Source organism: Myxocyprinus asiaticus, chromosome 47 (assembly GCF_019703515.2).
Source record: "Myxocyprinus asiaticus isolate MX2 ecotype Aquarium Trade chromosome 47, UBuf_Myxa_2, whole genome shotgun sequence".
Lineage (NCBI taxonomy): Eukaryota > Metazoa > Chordata > Actinopteri > Cypriniformes > Catostomidae > Myxocyprinus > Myxocyprinus asiaticus.
In genome coordinates, this window is record NC_059390.1 from 25,408,218 (window position 1) to 25,422,503 (window position 14,286).

The window sequence follows — 14,286 nt, forward strand, 5'->3', positions numbered from 1 at the left end:
ATTTAAAAGTGGCACTTTTTAAATCACAGTTAATGCACTAGAAAAACTTGAAAACTATTAATAAAAAAAAAAAAGAGTTCATGTAAGAAAATCGAAGGAAGAATGGTCTTAGTTGTTACAAAATGGCAGTTTAAACTATTTTAGGCACATACACTATCAATAGGTTAGTCTGGACAAATAAAGCATATAATTTGATACCATATAGTATACAGTGCACATTTATGATATTTTCATGGTATTTTTGCATTCAAAAGAGCATATACAACAGTCATCGATATGTCTCCTTTTGTGTTCGGCGGAAGAAAAAGAAAGTCAAATGGGTTTGAAACGACATGAGGGTGAGTAAATGATTTTTAGGAGAACTATCACTTTAACTGGCATCCTCAAAACATGCACATAAAAATACAAGTAATTGTAAGAATAGGCAGGTGAGATTTTATTGCTAAAGGCGGCGTACAAATCTCCTAGTGTTGGTTGACAGGTTTGACTGGGACATGTCTGCAACAAAAGGCAAAAATTAAAAGAACATACAAAATGAAAACACTAAAGTGATTTGATTTAAAACAAAAAAATTGAACGAAAGACTTTTTGTTTTGTGCATGCACACCTGAGAAGTCCAGCTCATAGCTGAACCTGCCTGCCCAGAATTTCATTTTCCCAGTAGAGTCCTGTTGATACTGAGCCTCAATATCTTGACGACACACTGCAATGACCCCAAGAACCACCGTATACAAATTACAAAGTCCATCAAGTTTATGACACAGACTGCTAAATATGTGCATTTAGTGTTCATTTCATCAGTATGGTGCAATTGTACTGGTACATTTACTTTAGAATAGTCCTTCCAATTGCCATCCACATCTTGGAACTGCCAGCGAGCTTGTGAGAACACACTGTGTTAATAAAAATGAAAGGAAAAGCATTTACACTTTAGTTTTAATGATATTTTTTCAGAACCTGGTCCATTTTATGATGAGACTGGCTTTCTTAACAAGAAAATGTTTACTGTCATTCATGGATTTATACCTGTTGGTTTGCTGGACTCCACTGTCTATCCTCCTCACCTGTCTTTTCGTACCAAACTTATTATTCACTTGATACATTTCTGCAGAAAAAAATAGCATACTATTATATTGGAATACAAGGATATGGAAGTAAAGTAAATAAACAAAGAGTCAAGGAGATGTTAAAAACTGAGACTGATTATACTTCAGTCATCACATGGGAAATGGAAATTCAAGTCAAGGTCTTTTAAACATGTTTGTAGCACAGTCTATATCTTTATCTGTTTATAGTATCTTAACATGTCTTATCACTAAAGTAAAGAGTGTAAGTGGATCGTCCAGCTGTGAATGAAACCTGATATTGAGGGTTTAACTTGTACAATCTCTCAATATCTGCACTATCCAAAGAACATCCCTGCAAAGACAAAGTCCAATGAAATTTAAGGCCGGTGGAACATTTCATATTTCAACATTTCAGTTGATGCAGAATGTGGATTTGGATGTGATAGTGTTTGGTTGGTTGAAAAAAAGGTTTAGAACATCTCTTACTGGTTTATGGTACTCAGTCCAAATGCCTTTATCACCCTTAAACTCCCAGATGTATTCAGTCGATGAAGCATTTGAATTTGTAGCAGGAGATTCCAGCGTTGGCAAACTGCATATGATAAAGTCATATCAAACTTTGATGTTGAACTTTTCCACACGATACAAGTTAAAAGAAATTAGGTCTCATTCGAATTTCTGTGCAAACCGTTCATTAAACCATTCTGATGTAAATTATTGCAATCAATTTATGTAAGAATGGTTTGACGAACAATTTACAAAGAAAGACTTCTGAAGTCTAAACACTGTGGGTCTTTAAAAATTCATTAAACCGTTTTTACATAAATTGGCGTACTTTGGGTCAATGTACGTAAGAATGGTTTTATGAATGATTTGCACAGAAATTCGGAAGTTGACCCCCTGAAAAGTCTAAACACTGAATTTGTAAAACCATTAATAAAACAAGTTGAAAACTTTGCAAAACCATTCGTACATAAATTGTCGCATTCATGAGTAAGAATGGTTTTACGAATTATTTACGCAAATTCTTTGGTTGACCCCCGAAGAGTCTAAAAGCGTAAGAATATTTTTACAATGATTTATACAGAAATTCATAGGTTGAAATCCTGAAGAGTCTAAATAAAGTCATTATAAGAATTCATACAACAACTCTTACATTTATTGTTGCGTTAATTTGACACAAGAATGTTTTTATGAACAATTTGCTCAGAAAATTCGTTCTGCAATGTTTCATGAATAAGGCCCATTGTCGCTCAGCACAATACGGTTATAACAAATTTTTTTATTATTTTTTTATTTAGTGTTTTGATGACACTAGTTAAGTGATTCTCTGGATACCTGTTGTTGACCATTACTACTGAATTGAACTTTGGTCGCCGTCTCACTTTCCTCATCGTGCGTATGGACAGACTGGTTTAAGTCATGGCTAAAACATTACAAATAACACAGTAAATACAAATAAACGTATAAATCTGCAAGTTAGCCATTTTAAATTTCAAGTGCATCAAGTGTATTTGTCATGAATGATGCTAATATATAGCTGTGTTACAATTCTCAATTTTCCAAAGAGTGTTTTTCAAGAATTACCAGTAAAGTCCATCATGTAAGTCATGTTTCCTGCAGTAAACTGGACTGAACCTGTTGGGTTGTTGTTGTACTGTTGCTCTATGTAATCACTTCCAATTGACGAGGTGTTCCCACCTGATCCCTGCAGAATTTTAGAGGAAGCAAAATAAAGAGGAAGATAAAACAACAGGTTAACTTGTTAATTAAAACAGCTTTTTCTAGACCACTGATATGACTGGAGCAGAGGTGGAAAGTAACGAATTACAACTACTCTCGTTACAGTACTTGAGTACTGTTTTTATTTTTTTTAAATCTACTTTTTTAAGTATAAATAAATAATAGTACTTTTACTTTCACTTGAGTTGATTAAAAATGAAGTATTCAAATTCGCTACAGTTATTTTTCACCACGATTACAAAGTAAAGTTTTTGGGAAGAAGAAATTTATAAGCGCTATATCTAAAATATGCTGTGTGAGGCACGACGGAAGCCCACAGGGCACAGGATCATGAGCACAGCAGCTTGCATAAACTGCCACCGGTGTCCTCTCTTCTCTAGCTTTTCCAAGACTTTCTGCCCTGTCACTATACAAGAACTGTAATACTGTGATTTCCTGCATATTTCATTTTAATAATTAATAATATCTGATATAGTTACAATTACATACATTGCGATATTCTTTTGACTTTTGACTGAACATAATTTGTTTTCCTGTCGTCCGGCTCCTCGCATCATCATGCGCACAGATGGGCCCTCTGCTTTTATCAATCCGCATCAGTTCGGTATTGTACTCCTGTGTTAAATTCCATAACCGTTCGCCCCTCTTGTTCAAAATAAACTGTCCTAGTGGGTAACACTCATGCTCACGGTGCTGTACTGTACTTCCCTGCTCTGTGCTGCTGTTTATCTGTCTGAAAAGCCTCACCCGCTAGAGGCCAAAAGTGAGCAAGGGATGGATGTTATATAAAGAAGGTATGAAAAATCACAAAACATAATGCAACCAAATGTTACAATTTACTTAATAATAATATCTCAATATGTTAAATAACCATAATGTTAATTAAGACTATTATTACAACTGTAATTCAATAATACATATACAGAACAGCCACTTTTAGTGTTTGAATCAATCATATCTCTCATTAAACACTATGTGAAATGTTTATTTTTGCCTTATTTTATTCAGTTGGCATATATGAGTTGATAACAGTTTGCTTAATAATCTCATTCCATATCTGGATAATTGCTGCAATATAATAGAGGATACATTTCCTCCTCAATGATATTGTATTATATTAGTTTAGTACAGTATGTTAACTTAATAGTCAAAATACAAATGTGAATGAGAATAAACTTGAAATAGGAATGTTTCAGTCACAATGCACATTATGTCATTTAGAGTTGATTTAGAGACATTTAGAATGTTACGAATGGTTATTTCTATTTAAATAAATGTTGTATTCTTAAAATGTTCTGTTTGTCCAAGAATCTTCTTGCAGCAATGCAGGTCTTTGGCATTTTAAAGCTGCTAGTTTAGGACCTGAGTCTGTTTCTCAAACTAGAGACTGTGATTTACTTGTCTTTAGTTGTGCATCTGGGCTGCCCACTTTCCTCTCTATCCTGGTTAGAGATTCTTTTTTCAAAACAGAAATGCATGGATAGAATAGCCTTCATCTCTCTAAAACAACAGACTTTAGGAGAAAATAGAATTTCAGGAGAAATGTTTCTTTTTGCCTATTTTTAAAACCAAAATTTGACTTGCAAGTGTAAAGCAACTTGTAAAATAAGGGAAAAAACCCACTGTATTGTGATTTCCACATGGTAGCACAACCATTTTCAATTGTTCTAATAATAAGAACATTTTCTTGAGTACCAGATTAGACATACACTTTAGAATGCTTTTATAAGGAACAGGTGACACAGTATATGTTTGCCATCACGGGTAATTTTTTTTTTATATAAATACCACTTAAAACAATTATTTCAAACCGTAATAATAATTAGCAATTAATGATTTTGGCAGTATTTTTGATCAATTTTATGCATCCTTGGTGAAAGGAAGCAACAATTTATTTCAAAAACAAAAATGTCTTTGTATTCTAAAAATGGAAGCATATATACTATACATTATATAATATAATTTTCATGAGGTAACTTGTAAAGTAATTACTTGAGTAGTTTTTCTGCAAACTACTTATTTACTCTTACTTGAGTCAGAATATTATCCAGTTCTTCTACATCTTCTACATCTACAAGTGAATTATTTCTTAAGTAGCAGTACTTTTACTTAAGTAAAAAAAAAATCAGTACTCTTTCCACCGCTGGACTGGAGTCTTCATCTCATGTGAGTGTACATCATTTTAAACAGGTTTTAAAAAATAACTATTCATTTCTTCAGTGTGAAACCATTTAAATGTGGAAAAAGTGCACCCTCAACTGCAATGCTAACCATAACCTACCCTAAAATCATAGTGTAATGAAAGAAGGATGAGAAAAGTCAACAATTTCTGAGGTCACTTCCATATTCGCACCAGCGACTGTTATCTTTGTAGTACCAGCCTACTTCTTGCTTCTGATTGTAGTTCAGAAACATATTGCGTCGTATACCGAGGTTAGTAAAAGGTTAATTGATTGTCAAAGCATCAAAGTCAATATAGAGAGACCTGTTGAACCAATGGAAAACAATTAATAATATTTAATAATATGGCCCTAATGCAGATGTGGTAAAGCCTTATTACAATAAACTCAATTTGATGAACTCTGTAAAGAAACATCGGGATTTGTTGAAGACTAAACTCACCCCATGCTGGTGTGGATGGTGATCCCAGTAGCCCCTGGCTGACAGTAATGGGTCTCAATGACAGTATCATTACAGATAGATGACCACTGCTGTCCATCATACAACTGCCACTCATAGTGATTACCTGAGGATTTCAATGGATGAAAACAAAGACAACAATGAAATGTTAAATGAAATACTAAATGGTAGCATAAGTGTGTCAATGAATGAATGAATGAATGAATCAATCAATCAATAAATCAATCAATGTGAAAGAAAATGATTTGATTTTTTGAAATGATTTTTTGTTTCTCATTAAGTTACATATTAAAGTTTTGCCAGATTCCACATTGTATGTTTGCTAAATGTAAGAGAAACCAACAATAAAAATTACAGGTTTACCTGCCGCCATAATGCTGTTTTTTTTGTCCCCTGCAGTGTTCTATGAATGTTTATAACCTAGAGATTTTAGTTTAACAAATGAATTCAATTTAACAGAACTTCATACATCACTCAAGTAAATTAAATACAGTTCTCAACATGTCAGCTGTCACGAACTCAAGGACTCCTGCTCACCACCAGAAGTCTCCCTCGCCCGAGTTCTGAGGGCACCTCGAACTACACTTCCCAGCATGCCAACCTGGACCGATTACACTCACACCTGTTCCCTATTTCATAGACTATTTCAGCGCTGTTCAAACACTAGTCATTGTGAAGTCTTGTTTTGCTCCCGATAACATTTCTGAGCATTGACCTCTGTTTATACTACTGCCTGTTTCCCACCGTTTGATACTCTGCTGCCTGCCTTGTTTACCTACCGTTTACCTGGACTCTTACTGTGATTGTTTGCTGCCTGCCCTGACCGTTGCCTGATTATGACTATGTTTCTCGTCTGCCTACGCTGTTCCATTACTCATGATTTACCCTGCCTGTCTGTTTATGAGTTGCACGTTTGCTATTAAACCGCATATGGATCTTAACCTCTGTTCTCCGGAGTCTGTTACATCAGCAGAGTATGTAGTGCTGGGATAGTTACTCAAAAAATAAATCCACAAATTATTTCTCTAAAATTGTGATCCCATTACTTTATTAATTACTTCATGGAAAAGTAAACACATTACTAATTACCTTTTAAGCTGCTTTCCAAAACACTTTCTGCTTAACGAATTTAAAATAATGTCTACATTTCTTCCTTATTCATTACTGCACACAAGACAGTATTCTCACCACCACAATTTTCTCCTTTATAATTACTTTTTAGTGACTCTTCAGTTGTCACAGAAATGCAAACAGTCCTACAAATGAACAAAATTCATGTTTTAAATTTATTCCACATAAAAATTGTATTATAGAAATATGTTCAACCCGGAAGCAAGGGCATAGCCATGAAATTACTTTTGGGTGGGCCTCAATAAAAATGGATGGCCCCAATTTTATTTATTTTTTTACCAAATTTTCCTTGACAGTAGAGAGGCAGCGCATTCAAACAGTTCTTTCACACGTTCAGAAATCAGAATTTATGCCTTTTTTAAAACTATTTCTTTAAATATATATTTGAAGTCATAGAATAATCTCTAATGTTCTGGGTGGGCTTGAGTCTAATTTGAGTGGGCCCAGACGCACCCGACCCACCCTTGTCTTTGTCACTGCCGGAAGTGTTCTTAAAAGTTATTAAATTAACTGAAAGTCAGTAACTGTAATCTGATTGCAAGAATTTAAAATGTAATGAGTAGTACTACTTTCTTTGACTAAATCAGAATCAGAATGAGCTTTATTGCCAAGTATGCTTACACATACAAGGAATTTGTCTTGGTGACAGGAGCTTCCAGTGTACAAACAATACAAAAAAAGCAACAAGACTTTTTAAAAATAATTACAAATAGAAAAAAAAAATAAAAAATATTGAAAAGAAAATATAGAAAACACAATAGACAATATATATATATATATATATATATATATATATATATATATATTATATATACACACACATACATACGTAGTGCAAATCTAAATACAAATCGGTTATATACAGTGCAAGGGAATGTAATGGCAGAAGAGATAGGATGTGTTGGATAATATAAAAAGACTAAGCTGTGTATTGCACATTAATTATTGCTCAATGGGGTAGTTTTAACTGTTCATGAGATGGATAGCCTGAGGGGAAAATACTGTTCCTGTGCCTAACGGTTCTGATACTCAGAGCTCTGAAGCGTTGGCCAGAAGGCAACAGTTCAAAAAGGTAGTGGGCAGGGTGAGTGGGGTCCAGAGTGATTTTTACAGCCCTTTTCCTCACTCTGGAAGTGTATAGTTCTTGAAGGAAGGGCAGGGCACAACCAATAATCCTCTCAGCAGTCAGAACTGTCCTTTGTAGTCTTCTGATATCTGATTTCGTAGCTGAACCAAACCAGACAGTTACTGAAGTGCAGAGGACAGACTCAATGACTGCTGAGTAGAACTGTATCAGCAGCACCTGTGGCAGGTTGAACTTCCTCAACTGGTGAAGGAAGTACAACCTCTGCTGGGCCTTTTTCACAATGGAGTCAATGTGGGTCTCCCACTTCAGGTCCTGTGAGATGGTAGTGCCCAGGAACCTGAATAACTCCACTGCTGCCACAGTGCTGTTTAGAATGGTGAGGGGGGACAGTGTTGGGGTGTTCACAATCATCTCCACCGTTTTGAGCGTGTTCAGCTCAAGGTTGTTTTGACTGCACCAGATAGCCAGCTGTTTAACCTCCCTTCTGTATGCAGATTCATCATCATCTCAGATGAGGCCGATGACAGTGGTGTCATCTGCAAACTTCAGGAGCTTGACAGAGGAGTCCTTGGCAATGCAGTCATTGGTGTAGAGGGAGTAGTGGGGAGAGCACACATCCCTGTGGGGCACCAGTGCTGATTGTACAGGTGTTGGAAGTGAATTTCCCCTGTCTCACAAGCTGCTGCCTATCCGTCAGAAAAATAATTAGATTACACTAACTAAATACTTTGTAATCGGATTACACCCAACACAAACATAAATGGCATGCGGTGGCCCCAAAAATGTATTTGGGCATTTCAGCCACACTAAAAATGTCTGAATGTAAGTGCAAAATACCAAAGCAAGTGTAATGTATTTTAAAGAAAGGAAGAAATTTATTTTAAAGAAAGAACAGCACAATTTACAAGTTAGATCAGAATAATTGTGTCCTACCAGCTGACATCATCCTATTGTCATAATAACTGCATAACTCTGCACCTCTTCCTTAAAATCATTGTCACACTTCTAAAATAAAATAGACAGCTGCATGACATCATAACTAAGTCTGTATGTATTTTAAATAACAGGAGCCTTTACAACAGTTTACACATATTTGTCTAAAAAATCAATTAATGTACACCAATGCAGGCATTAAACCAGGGATGCTCTGACACAATCTTAATACTGGTTGCCAGACAAAGAGAGACATTTTCAGACATGTGCATCATTATAAATTTGAGTATGTTTTGCTGACATACTTGAAAAATCCAGTACGTAAGTGTCACCATTCACAGTGAAGGTCATGCTTTTTTGTTGCCGTTGGTAGCATCTCTCAATGTCAGCACTAGAAACTGAACATCCACCCTTTTGAGAAAACAACAAGATCAACAAAAGCTATTTTAATCTCCCTACAGACATAAATACACACTTTATTCAATGACTAATTATGTCAGTAAGTCCATATTAATCTCAGATGGCACGCCCACAGACAGTATGTTAACTAACCATCTAATGCATATTACAAACAAAAATGGAAAGCACTTTCTCAATCTAGTAAGCTCAAATCTCACTGGCTAGCTTTATGCAACTTTCCAGAGTACAAGCAAAAATTTTTTTTATTTTTTTTATTAGTTCCGCAGGAAACAGTCACATTTACAAGGTACTGGGTTGACACAATAAGCACGTCTGAGGAATAAACAATCACTGGACTTGCCAGAGTTTGCCAGGTTAATTGAATCAAATCTTAGTAGCAATAAAACTAGATATCCATGAACAGACCTGTCTATTTTACTTTGTTTTTGTTAGTTAGGTCTGTAAAATAGTCTGTACTGTTACTTTTCAGCTATTTTTCTGTGTCCTACACAATTGATTGTACACACTATTTCACCATTATAATTGTTTTTCCATGTTCCATGATCTATTAATGTGGTATAATATATCTAAATGGCACGTAAAAACAAAACGAACTGTGACTGATCACTTTACAGCCAGACAGTCTCTTACTGTTTAAGTGGGCAGTTCTTGGTCAGAATATGCTGCAATATGGAGTTACCATTAACATATAGACAGAAAAGTATTATTCACATGTAAAGAAAGAGATTTACAGAGTGTGCCAGTTTCCACCACTTCTCCCTTGTAACGAATGAGGCTGGTATTCATTCAGCCGATCGCCAGAGAGAGCCCTCTCCCGAATAATAACATTGAACTGTTTCTTCTATGGTGACTTCCTGTTTGCACTATATAAATAGCCATGCCTTCCATTGTTACTTTGTGAAGTATTGCAAGTTTCACTGCCTTATCAAGCGGTTTTCATTGTCTTCATTATATGACCATTGTGCCTGCCTTATTGGATTAACGATTTTTGGATTACTGTTTTGCTCTGTTTGCCTGGTTGGACTGATTACTTTATACGACTACTTTGCCACTTTAACAACTCTGTCTCTGCCTTGTGTTGCATTCGCTTACAGAGCGAACTTCTCACAAGTTACCAAGAGCAACTGAACAACCTAAGAGCTGCAAATGAGAGCCTCACTCACTACATCTGCTCTCTTCCATCCCCACAAGCTACACCGGTAAGATTCACTCTTCCTGATAAGTTTCATGGTTCACCAGGGAAATGTAAGGGGTTTCTACATCAATGTAGAATATATTTCTCCAACCAACAAGAATCATTCAACCAGGATTCAAAGAAATGTGCATTTATGATGACATTACTTATCGGTAAAGTGTTAGACTGGGCTTCTGCTGTTTGGGAGACTGATAGGCAACTCCAAACTTCATTTGATTACTTCGCTTCCCAGATCCATGAAGTGTTTGAATACCCAGTGGGAGGTAAAGAGGTCTCTGTTCAGCTGCTTCATTTACGCCAGGGTTCACCTTTGGCAGCTGACTTTGCCCTACACTTCAGGACACTAGCAGCCCAAAGTGGGTGGAATGATATCGCACTCAAGGCTGTGTTCAGAGAGGGACTGAACCACAATCTGCAGGCCGAATTTGCATGCAAGGTTGAGGATTGAACGCTCACTGAATTCATTTCGTTGGCTGTAAAGATTGATAATTTACTGCATAACTTGCCATGTTCAAAGACTAGCCTCAAGTCACAACTATCAGTCCATAGTCAAGTCCAGGCATGCCCTGAAGCTCCTTAACCTATGCAGATCACCTACACTAGAGTTTCTGTTGAAGAACGCGATTGTCGTGATAAGGAGGGACTGTTACTACTGTGGTAAAAAGGAGTCCTCAAAACTCTGCATGCCCTCACAAAGGCAAGAAATATCAAAACTCAAGAACAAAAGTGAGTACCAAGAATATTTCCTCTCCCATACACCACAGTTTTTCTCTTCCCATCGAACTCTCCTTTTGATAAATTTTAAATGTGTTTCTGCACTCGTCGACTCAGGGGCTGCATTCAGTTTGATTCATCAAGATCTTGTACAAGAACTCCATATCCCAACAGTACCTTGCATACCCACCATTAACATCACTGCTGTGGATAATGCACCCATAGGCACAGGCATCACTCACCAAACTGTTCCAGTGACATTATGAATTGGATTATTTCACACAGAAGACATACAGTATCTCTTTGTCATCAACTCACCTAAGCATATTCTCATCCTGGGTCATCCATGGCTGGCTGTCCACGATCCCATCATCTCCTGGAACCAGGGTGAGTTAAAACAATGGTCAGACTATTGCCGTTCAAGTTGTCGTCTTGTTACAGTCACCATGCCATGTTTAACCATTAGCAGCGAAAATCATGAGATTCAAGCTCATCAAAATCCCTAAAGAATATTCAATTTTCTGAATTTTTGGCAAGATCAAGGCAACTCAATTACCCCCTCATCGTCCATGGGACTGCACTATTGAGTTACTGTCCAACATGGCACCTCCTAGGAGCAAAGCCTATCCGTTATCAAGACCTGAAACCATGGCCATGGAAACCTACGTCGAGGAGGCTCTAGCTTCAGGTTTTATTCATCCTTACACCTCACTAGCTGCAGCAGGCTTTTTCTTCGTTGAAAAAAAAGATGGAGGGCTCCGTCCATGCATTGATTACTGAGGACTTAACATCGTAACAATCAAATACAGGTATCCACTCCCTCTTGTTCCATCTGCCCTAGAACAACTACATGAAGCATGCATCTACACTAAGCTTGATTTGAGAAGTGCTTACAATCTTATTCGTATTAGAGGAGGCGAGTGGAACTGCATTCATCACCACTAGGGGGCACTACGAGTACCAGGTGATGCCTTATGGCCTGGCCAATGCACCAGCTGTGTTCCAATCATTCATCAATGAGACCTCAAGTGTGTCATCGCCTACATCAACGACATACTCATCTACTCCCAAGAAAGCACAACACATTAAAACTTTTAATCCAAACTACCATGGAGCGACTCCCATTCAAAAAGCCTTCGTATCCCTCAAGACAAGTTTCACGACTGTCCCCATTCTCAAGCACCCCGATCCTAACAGCCGTTCATTGTGGAAGTGGATGCATCAGACTGCGGCATCAGGCGGTTCTCTCTCAACGCAACTGTAACCCTGGAAAGCTTTATCCTTGTGCTTTTCACGAAAACTGATCTCAGCTGAAAGGAACTATGATGTTGGAAACAAAGTTACTCTCCATGAAAGCTGCGTTAGAAGAATGGCGCCACTGGCTTGAAGGATATGTCCATCTGTTTCAAGTAATCGCCGACCATAAAAACCTCGAATACATCAAGGGAGCAAAACGACTCAACCCACAACAAGCCTGATGTGTAATTCCAATTCACAGTCACCTACTGCCTTGGCAGTAAGAACTGCAAAGCTGATGCTCTTTCTCGTCATCACGATCCTCACAACACCTCTCAAAATGAATCCATATTACCACCTTCATTCATCATTGCACCCATAAGCTGGGACATAATGGAAGCCATTCAAAGAGCCCAACAGACAGACTCTGCACCACCAGAATGCCCCCCAACAAAACAGTATGTACCACGCACTCTATGCCAAAGAACGATCCAATGGATCCATACCTCCCTCAGCACTGGACACCCTGGCATCCAGAGGACAATAAGCCTGGTACGTAACTCATTCTGGTGGCCTTTACTCAAGATGTCACTGCATATATTAAGGCATGTCAAGTTTGTGCACCGTCAAAAACCCCCAGAGAACTGCCAGCCGGCCTTCTACAACCTCTGCCTATCCCTCCGAGACCCTGGTCCCACCTGTCTGTCGACTTCATCACAGATTTGCCAAACTCCAATGGGTATACCACCATCTTTTATCATTGATCTTTTTTCAAAATCATGCAAACTAATCCCCATGAAAGGTCTACCCACTGCCATGGATACCACTAACACACTTCCAAGTTTTCAGGATCTGTGGTCTGCCAGAAGACATAGTGTCTGATCGGGGACCCCAGTTCACCTCCAGAGTCTGGCAGACCTTCTGCAAGCAGCTAGACATCAACGTCAGCCTCATGTCTGGGTATCATCCTCAAGCAAACGGACAGTGGAGAGGCTGAACCAAGAGATATCTCAGGTCATACTGCAGTCGTGAACAACAGAAATGGAGTGATTTCCTTCCATGGGCGGAATATGCTCAGAACTCCCTCACTCTTCCACTGGACTCACTCCTTTCCAATGTGTGCTATGCTACCAACCTCCAGTGTTCCCTTGGTCAGGTGATCCCTCTACGGTGCCAGCGGTGGATGATTGGATCAGGCAGAGCGAGCAGGTGTGGGACAGTGTGCACGTCAGACTGCAGCGGGCCATCCGGGCCCAACGGATCCAAGCTGATCGACAGAGGCGTCCCCGCCCCAACTACCAGCCTGGTCAGGGGGTCTGGTTATCCACACGTGACCTCAAGTTGTGGCTACCATGCAGGAAGCTCAGCCCCAGGTATGTTGGTCCGTTCAGAATCCTGTAACATACCGATTGGAGCTTCCTGCTAACTAATGCATCTCTCCTTCCTTTCATGTGTCATTGAAACCGGTCCACTCGACGTCTGGCCCCAGAACCACGGATCCTGAGCCGCCTCCTCCATTGGAGATCAGTGGATCACCTGCTTACATGAGATTATGGACTCTCATCGTAGAGGGGGCCAGATGCATTACCTAGAGGAGAGATCAAGGGTAGCCGCCAGTGACATACTGGATCCATCCTTGATTCATGACTTTCACCAAGGGCACCCGAATCGTACAGCAGCACGACCAAGGGGACAACCCCGAAGGAGGACACTGGGAGTTGTTCATGGGGGGGAGGGGGGGTTCTGTAACGAATGAGGCTGGTATTCATTCAGCCGACCGCAAGAGGAAGCCCTCTCCCGAATACTAACATTGAACCGTTTCTTCTATAAAAGAATGTTCTCTACTTCCATTTGTTACTTTGTGAAGTATTGCCAGTTTCACTGCCTTACCAAGCATTTTTCCCATTGCCTGTTTTCATTGTCTTCATGTTATGACCATTTGTGCAAGCCTTATTGGATTACCGATTTGTGGATTACCGTTTTGCTCTGTTTGCCTGGTTGGACTGATTACTTTATACAACTACTGTGTTTTGGATTTGTTTGCTGTGTTTAATAAACTTCTTGCATTTGGATTCTACCTTCACCTCTATGTCGAGTCCCTCACATCCCTTCAAACTGCC

General features: G+C 38.6%; 1 pseudogene; it reads right to left on the reverse strand.

The window, feature by feature from the left end:
- Positions 1-173: 173 nt before the first annotated feature.
- Positions 174-5,823, reverse strand: LOC127436621 (uncharacterized; annotated as a pseudogene).
- Between the last annotated feature and the right edge of the window lie 8,463 nt (positions 5,824-14,286).